Here is an 8,157-nt window from a genome sequence, read left to right on the forward strand (position 1 = left end):
CACGGGCCAAGTGAGCACAGAGTGCCGCTGGAGACCTGGGAGATGGGAATGATTGACCGTTTTTCTCTGGGGGCTCACTGAGGAGTGGGGCCCTGTGTTCTTGAGTTCTCGGCTCCTCTGGGGTGGAGATGGGGAGGCCGCCATTTTCACTGGCCGCCGTTTTCACTCTTGTCGTCCAAAGTTGATCAGAAAGCTTGCAGGGAACAAAAGCTCTCGAGAGCAAACCCAAGCAGATTACTTAGCCCGGACGGCAAGGGCGGGGCAATTCCGCCTCCGGCAAAGACATTTGGGAACCACGGCAACAGGCCCCTCCCCGAGAAGATCAGCAAGAACAGCCAGCCAAGACAAAGTTTACCAATCAATGAGAACGGCAGAACTCCAGTGCTAGGGGAATACAGCACATAGAATTCATGGCTTTTTTACCATGATTCTTTAGTCTTTCAAAGTTAATTTTTTAAATTTTCTTTTTTTCTTTCTATTTTTAAAAATTTTTCTTTTTCCCTTTTTCAACCAACATCTTATCTATCAATCCCTTTTTTAAAAATCTTTTTTATTTTTCACGTTTAGAGTCATAGTCTATCCCTTCATTGTAGTTAACCTTATTTTTTGTGCATATATAAGTTGTTCTCTTTTTAAAATTTTGGAATACACTTTCTTCTAATAGACCAAAATATACCCTAAATCTCTAGTGTATGGCTTTGTTCTAGTCTCCTGAGTGATCACATTCTCTCCCTTTTTTTTTTGCTGTTTTTTTTTAATTTCTCTTCTTTCTTTTTTCAACCAACTTCTTATCAATTCCTTTTATAAAATCTTTTATAATTTTCATCTTTACAGTCATATTCCATCCCTTCATCGTATTTACACTTATTTTTGTACATATACAAATTTTTCTTTCTTTAAAATTTTGGGAGGCAGTTTCTTCTAACAGACCAAAATACACCCAAAATCTAGTGTATGGCACTGATCTATTCACCAGCCTGATCATATTTGATCATATTCTTTTTTTTTCTTTTTCTTTCTTTCCCTTTCTTTCCCCTCCCCCCCTTTAGTGTATATTTTTCTGGGATCATTGTTACCCTGTTATATTTTGTTCTCTCATTCATCTATTCTCCTCTGAGCAAAATGACAAGACAGAAAAACTAACCTCAGAAAAAATAACAAGAGGCAGTACCGACTGGAAGGGACCCAATCAATATGGACGTTAGTAAGATGTCGGAACTAGAGTTCAGAACAATGATTATAAAGATACCAGCTGGGCTTGAAAAAAGCATGGAAGATACGAAAGAAACCCTTTCTGGAGAAATAAAAGAAATAAAATCTAACCAAGTTGAAATCAAAAAGGCTATTAATGAGGTGCAAGCAAAAATGGAGGCTCTAACTGCTAGGAAAAGTGAGGCAGAAGAGAGAATTAGTGATATAGAAGACCAAATGATGGAGAATGAAGAAGCTGAGAAAAAGAGAGATAAACCATTACTGGATCACGAGGGAAGAATTCGAGAGATAAGTGATACCATAAGATGAAACAATATTAGAATAATTGGGATCCCAGAAGAAGAAGAAAGAGAGAGGGGGCAGAAGGTATATTGGAGCAAATAATAGCCGAGAACTTCCCTAATCTGGGGAAGGAAACAGGCATCAAAATCCAGGAGGCACAGAGAACCCCCCTCAAAATCAATAAAAATAGGTCATACCCCGACACCTAGTAATAAAACATACAAGTCTCAGAGACAAAGAGAAAATCTTGAAAGCAGCTCAGGACAAGAGGTCTGTAACCTACAATGGTAGAAACATTAGATTGGCAGCAGACCTATCCACAGAGACCTGGTAGGCCAGAAAGGACTGGCATGATATATTCAGAGCACTAAATGAGAAAAATATGCAGCCAAGAATACTTTATCCAGCTAGGCTGTCATTGAAAATAGAAGGAGAGATAATAAGCTTCCAGGACAAACGAAAACTAAAAGAATTTACAAACACAAAATCAGCCCTACAAGAAATATTGAAAGGGGTCCTCTAAGCAAAGAGAGAGCCTAAAAGTAACACATACCAGAAAGGAATAGAGACAATATACAGTAATAGTCACCTTACAGGCAATACAATGGCACTAAATTCATACCTTTCAATAGTTACCCTGAATGTAAATGGGCTAAATGCCCCAATCAAAAGATACATGGCATCAGATTAGATAAAAAAAACAAGACCCATCGATATGGTGCCTGCAAGAGACTCATTTTAGACCCAAAGACACCCCCAGATTGAAAGTGAGGAGGTGGAAAACTATTTACCATGCTAATGGACATCAAAAGAAAGCTGGGGTGGCAATCCTTATATCAGACAAATTAGATTTTAAACCAAAGACCATAATAAGAGATGAGGAAAGACATTATATCCTACTTAAAGGGTCTATCTAACAAGAAGATCTAACAATTGTAAATATCTATGCCCCTAACATGGGAGCAGCCAATTATATAAGGCAATTAATAACAAAATCAAAGAAACACATTGACAACAATACAGTAATAGCAGGGGACTTTAACACTTCCTTCACTGAAATGGACAGATCATCTAAGCAGAAGATCAACAAGGAAATAAAGGCTTTAAATGACACACTGGACCAAATGGACTTCACAGATATATTCAGAACATTCCATCCCAAAGCAACAGAATACACATTCTTCTCTAGTGCCCATGGAACATTCTCCAGAATAGATCGCATCCTGGGTCACAGATCAGGCCTCAACCGGTACCAAAAGACTGGGATCATTCCCTGCATATTTTTGGACCACAATGCTTTGAAACCAGAACTCAATCACAAGAGGAAAGTTGGAAAGAACTCAAATACATGGAAGCTAAATTATCCTACTAAAGAATGAATGGGTCAACCAGGAAATTAAAGAAGAATTAAAAAAATTCATGGAAACAAATGAAAATGAAAACACAACTGTTCAAAATCTTTGGGATGCAGCAAAAGCAGGCCTAAGAGGAAAGTATATAGCAATACAAGCCTTTCTCAAGAAACAAGAAAGGTCTCAAATACACAACCTAACCCTACACCTAAAGGAGCTGGAGAAAGAACAGCAAAGAAAGCCTAAACCCAGCAGGAGAAGAGAAATAATAAAGATCAGAGCAGAAATCAATGAAATAGAAACCAAAAGAACAGCAGAACAGATCAACGAAACTAGGAGCTGGTTCTTTGAACAAATTCATAAGACTGATAAAACCCTGGCCAAACTTATCAAAAAGAAAAGAAAAACAACCCAAATAAATAAAATCATGAATGAGAAAGGGGAGCTCACAACCAACACCAAAGAAATACAAACAATTATAAGAACATATTATGAGCAACTATATGCCAACAAATTAGATAATTTGGAAGAAATGGATGCATTCCTAGAGATGTATCAACTACCAAAACTGAACCAGGAAGAAAAAGAAAACCTGAACACACCCATAACCACTAAGGAAATTGAAGCAGTAATAAAAAAATCTCCCAACAAACAAGATCCCAGGGCCAGATGGCTTCCCAGGGGTAATCGACCAAACATTTAAAGAAGAACTAATACCTATTCTTCTGAAACTGTTCCAAAAAATAGAAATGGAAGGAAAACTTCCAAACTCATTTTATGAGGCCGGTATTACCTTGATTCCAAAATCAGACAAAGACCCCACCAAAAAGAATTACAGACCAATATCCCTGATGAACATGGATGCAAAAATTCTCACTAAAATACTAGCCAATAGGATCCAACAGTACATTAAAAGGATTATTCACCATGACCAAGTGGGATTTATTCCTGGGCTGCAAGGTTGGTTCAACATCTGCAAATCAATCAGTGTGATACAATACATTAATGAAAGAAAGAACAAGAAACATATGATCCTCTCAATAGATGCAGAAAAAGCATTTGACAAAGTACAGCATCCTTTCTTGATTCAAACTCTTCAAAGTGTAGGGATAGAGGGTACATACCTCAATATCATAAAAGCCATCTATGAAAAAGCCACAGCGAATATCATTCTCAATGGGGAAAAACTAAGAGCGTTCCCCCTAAGATCAGGAACATGGCAGGGATGTCCACTATCACCACTGCTATTTAACATAGTATTAGAAGTCCTAGCCAAAACAATCAGACAACAAAAAGAAATCAAAGGTATCCAAAATGGCAAAGAAGAAGTTAAACTCTCACTCTCTGCAGATGATATGATACTTTATGTGGAAAACCCAAAAGACCACCCCAAAACTGCTAGAACTCATACAGGAATTTATTAAAGTGGAGGATTAAAATCAATGCACAGAAATCAGTTGCATTTCTATACACCAACAAGACAGAAGAAAGAGAAATTAAGGAGTCGATCCCATTTATAACTGCACCCAAAACCATAAGATACCTAGGAATAAATCTAACCAAAGAGGCAAAGAATCTGTATTCAGAAAACTATAGAATACTCATGAAAGAAATTGAGGAAGACACAAAGAAATGGAAAAATGTTCCATGCGCATGGATTGGAAGAACAAATATTGTGAAAATGTCAATGCTACCTAGAGCAATCTACACATTTAATGCAATCCCTATCAAAATACCATCCACTTTTTTCAAAGAAATGGAACAAATAATCCTAAAATTTGTATGGAACCAGAAAAGACCCTGAATAGCCAGAGGAATGTTGAAAAAGAAAAGCAAAGCTGGTGGTATCACAATTCCGGACTTCAAGCTCTATTACAAAGCTGTCATCATCAAGACAGTATGGTACTGGCACAAAAACAGACACATAGATCAATGGAACAGAATAGAGAGCCCAGAAATGGACCCTCAACTCTATGGTCAACTAATCTTTGACAAAGCAGGAAAGAATGTCCAGTGGAAAAAAGACAGTCTCTTCAACAAATGGTATTGGGAAAATTGGACAGCCACATGCAGAAGAATGAAACTGGACCATTTCTTTACACCACACACAAAAATACACTCAAAATGGATGAAAGACCTAAACGTGAGACAGGAGTCCATCAAAATCTTTGAGAAGAACACAGGCAGCAACCTCTTCGACCTCAGCCACAGCAACTTCTTCCTAGAAACATCGCCAAAAGCAAGGGAAGCGAGGGCAAAAATGAACTGTTGGGACGTCATCAAGATAAAAAGCTTTTGCACAGCAAAGGAAACAGTCAACAAAACCAAAAGACAACTGACAGAAGGGGAGACAATATTTGCAAATGACATATCAGATAAAGGGCTCGTATCCAAAACCTATAAAGAACTTATCAAACTCAACACCCAAAGAACAAATAATCCAATCAAGAAATGGGCAGAAGACATGAACAGATATTTCTGCAAAGACGACATCCAAATGGCCAAGACACATGAAAAAGTGTTCAACATCACTTGGCATCAGGGAAATCCAAATCAAAACCTCAGTGAGATACCACCTCACACCAGTCAGAATGGCTAAAATTAACAAGACAGGAAACGATAGATGTTGGTAAGGATGTGGAGAAAACAGAACCCTCCTATACTGTTGGTGGGAATGCAAGCTGGTGCAACCACTCTAGAAAACAGTATGGAGGTTCCTTAAGAAGTTGAAAATAGAGCTACCCTGAGACCCAGCAAATGCACTACTGGGTATTTACCCCAAATATATAAATGTAGTGATCCGAAGGGGTACGTGCACCCCAATGTTTATGGCTGCAATGTCCACAATAGCCAAACTATGGAAAGAGCCAAGATGTCCATCAACAGATGAATGGATAAAGAAGTTGTGTGGTGTGTGTGTGTGTGTGTGTGTGTGTGTGTATATATATATATATATATATATATATATATATATATATATAATGGAATATTATGCACCCATCAAAAAACACGAATCCTTGCCATTTGCAACGACATGGATGGAACTAGAGGATATTATGCTTAGCGAAATAAGTCAATCAGAAAAATATGATTTCACTGATATGAGGAATTCTTAATCTCAGGAAACAAACTGAGGATTGCTGGAGTGGTGGGGGGTGGGAGGGATGGGGTGGCTGGGTGATAGATATTGGGGAGGGTATGTGCTATGGTGAGCGCTGTGAATTGTGTAAGACTGATGAATCACAGACCTGTACCTCTGAAACAAATAATACATTATATGTTAAAAAAAAAAAAAAAAAAGAAGGGAAAAATGAAGGGGGGAAATCAGAGGGGGAGACGAACCACAAGAGACTATGGACTCTGAGAAACAAACTGAGGGTTTTAGAGGGGAGGGGGTGGGGGGATGGGTTAGCCCGGTGATGGGTATTAGGGAGGGCACGTATTGAATGGAGCACTGGGTGTTATACACAAACAATGAATCAAGGAACACCACATCAAAAACTAATGATGTAATGTATGATGACTAACATAACACAATAAAATAAAAAGATAAAAATAAATAATAATTTTAAAATGTGGAAAAAAAAAAGACCCAGCAGACTCAGAACAGCTTTCTACCTTCTGCCTAAAAGAATTTAGATAGGGAGCTACACCAGGAATAGAGCTCCTACCACATGCAACTTTTTCTATTAGAAAGACTCTTTTGATGGCATGATACACATCTGTTTACCACATATGTGCTCTCCTCATCTTCCTGTGAATTGTCTTCCTCGTCTTTGATTTCCAAAGCATTTTACCCCCTTCTCTTTAGCTCAGGATTGGTTTATAAGATTCAGTTGTCAGACTGTCTTTGACTCTTCATGCTTTTGTGTGTCTCCCACACATATATAATTAAATTTCTCTTCTGTGAATCTCTGTCTTATGTCAATTTAATTATTAGACCAGCCAAAGAACCTAGAAAGGATAAGGGAAAAGTTTTTCATTCCCAAACTAAAATGAAGCTACTCACCTTAGGAGTTCTTTGAAATGAAGTGTGAACTTCTGATATAAAGGCAAGTGAGAATAATTGTGTACTGCTGAAGGAGAAAGACATGGATAAAAACTAAGTTTTCCACAAAGAGATTTAATGATTCATCAATTAGTAGAGCTCCCAGAATCAAGAACTCATTAAGGAAGAGGGATTAGGCTGATGTTGACCAGTAGATTGTCCAAAGGTCTAGTGAAAAGCCTGGATGCATTTACCATAAATAATGGAAGATAAATGCTTCAAGCAGTTTGTTGCTACTCAGAGATGCTGGGTAGGGTCCAAAGTCTCTGCTTTTGAATTATAGCAGAAAATATGCATGCATTTGTTTGCTGTCGCACTCATGATACTCTAATGGCCAGAGATCAGTAGTACAATGGATTGAGTTTCTTCTTCTTCAATAGCACAAGTATTGGTGTCTTTAAATCTTTGTGATGTTTCTTATGAAACAGAATGGAGAATAAGTGAATAAGTGTAGTGTGAACAGTTGAGAAGTTGAGGGAAGAAATCCATATCTGCAAGAAGAAAATACATGTATTTTGAAGGATTAGGCACTTTCCCAAATTCTACAGTAGGCTTGACACAAATGTAATACTCATTTAACTACCAGTAACCATTTACCTGACATTAAACCCCTCGATTGTGTTACTATTTGCTAAGTCTTCATACCACTATATCACAGAGAGATAGGTCCTGGGGTCGGCTCCTCAGGTACTGTTCTGTGTCCTCTTATTCAGGGGTTCTACACTCTCCAGTCTTCCAAATAGAATGGTCATAAAGGATAAACATTCTAAGGTTTATTCAAATTCCCTCTATGTACTTGGATTATTGACCTTAGATGCTGCTTCTCTTCTATTGTTACTTCTTCCTGAATAACAGACATCTCTTCACATATACTGAGATAAATCACCACTCACTGGCATTTGTTAATGTTATGGCATACACACTATCAGATTTGGAATGACTCAAGCCCTTCCTAACACATCTCCTCACCACCCCCTTCTGTAAACACTTCACCAGGCAAAGGTAGTTTGTGTCTCTTACTTAGAACGACTCTCAGGAACTTTAGAGTTAATCTTTGGTTTCATTAAATAAAAATTTGATTCAAGGAAGGCTTTAATCCCTTTTATTGGAGCAATTTTACTGTTAAGAAAATAAGTGTTTAATGTGACAAATTTGACCTTGCAATTATTCAGAAAACCTTTTCCTCACAGTGTTCTCTAAATTAAAATGTAACACTATCCATGAAGCAAAAGTTGTCAATCGCTAGAAAAGAATAGTTGATTC

Source organism: Eumetopias jubatus, unplaced genomic scaffold (assembly GCF_037043125.1).
Source record: "Eumetopias jubatus isolate StellerSeaLion01/CBP00866 unplaced genomic scaffold, mEumJub1_p1.0 scaffold_6, whole genome shotgun sequence".
NCBI lineage: Eukaryota > Metazoa > Chordata > Mammalia > Carnivora > Otariidae > Eumetopias > Eumetopias jubatus.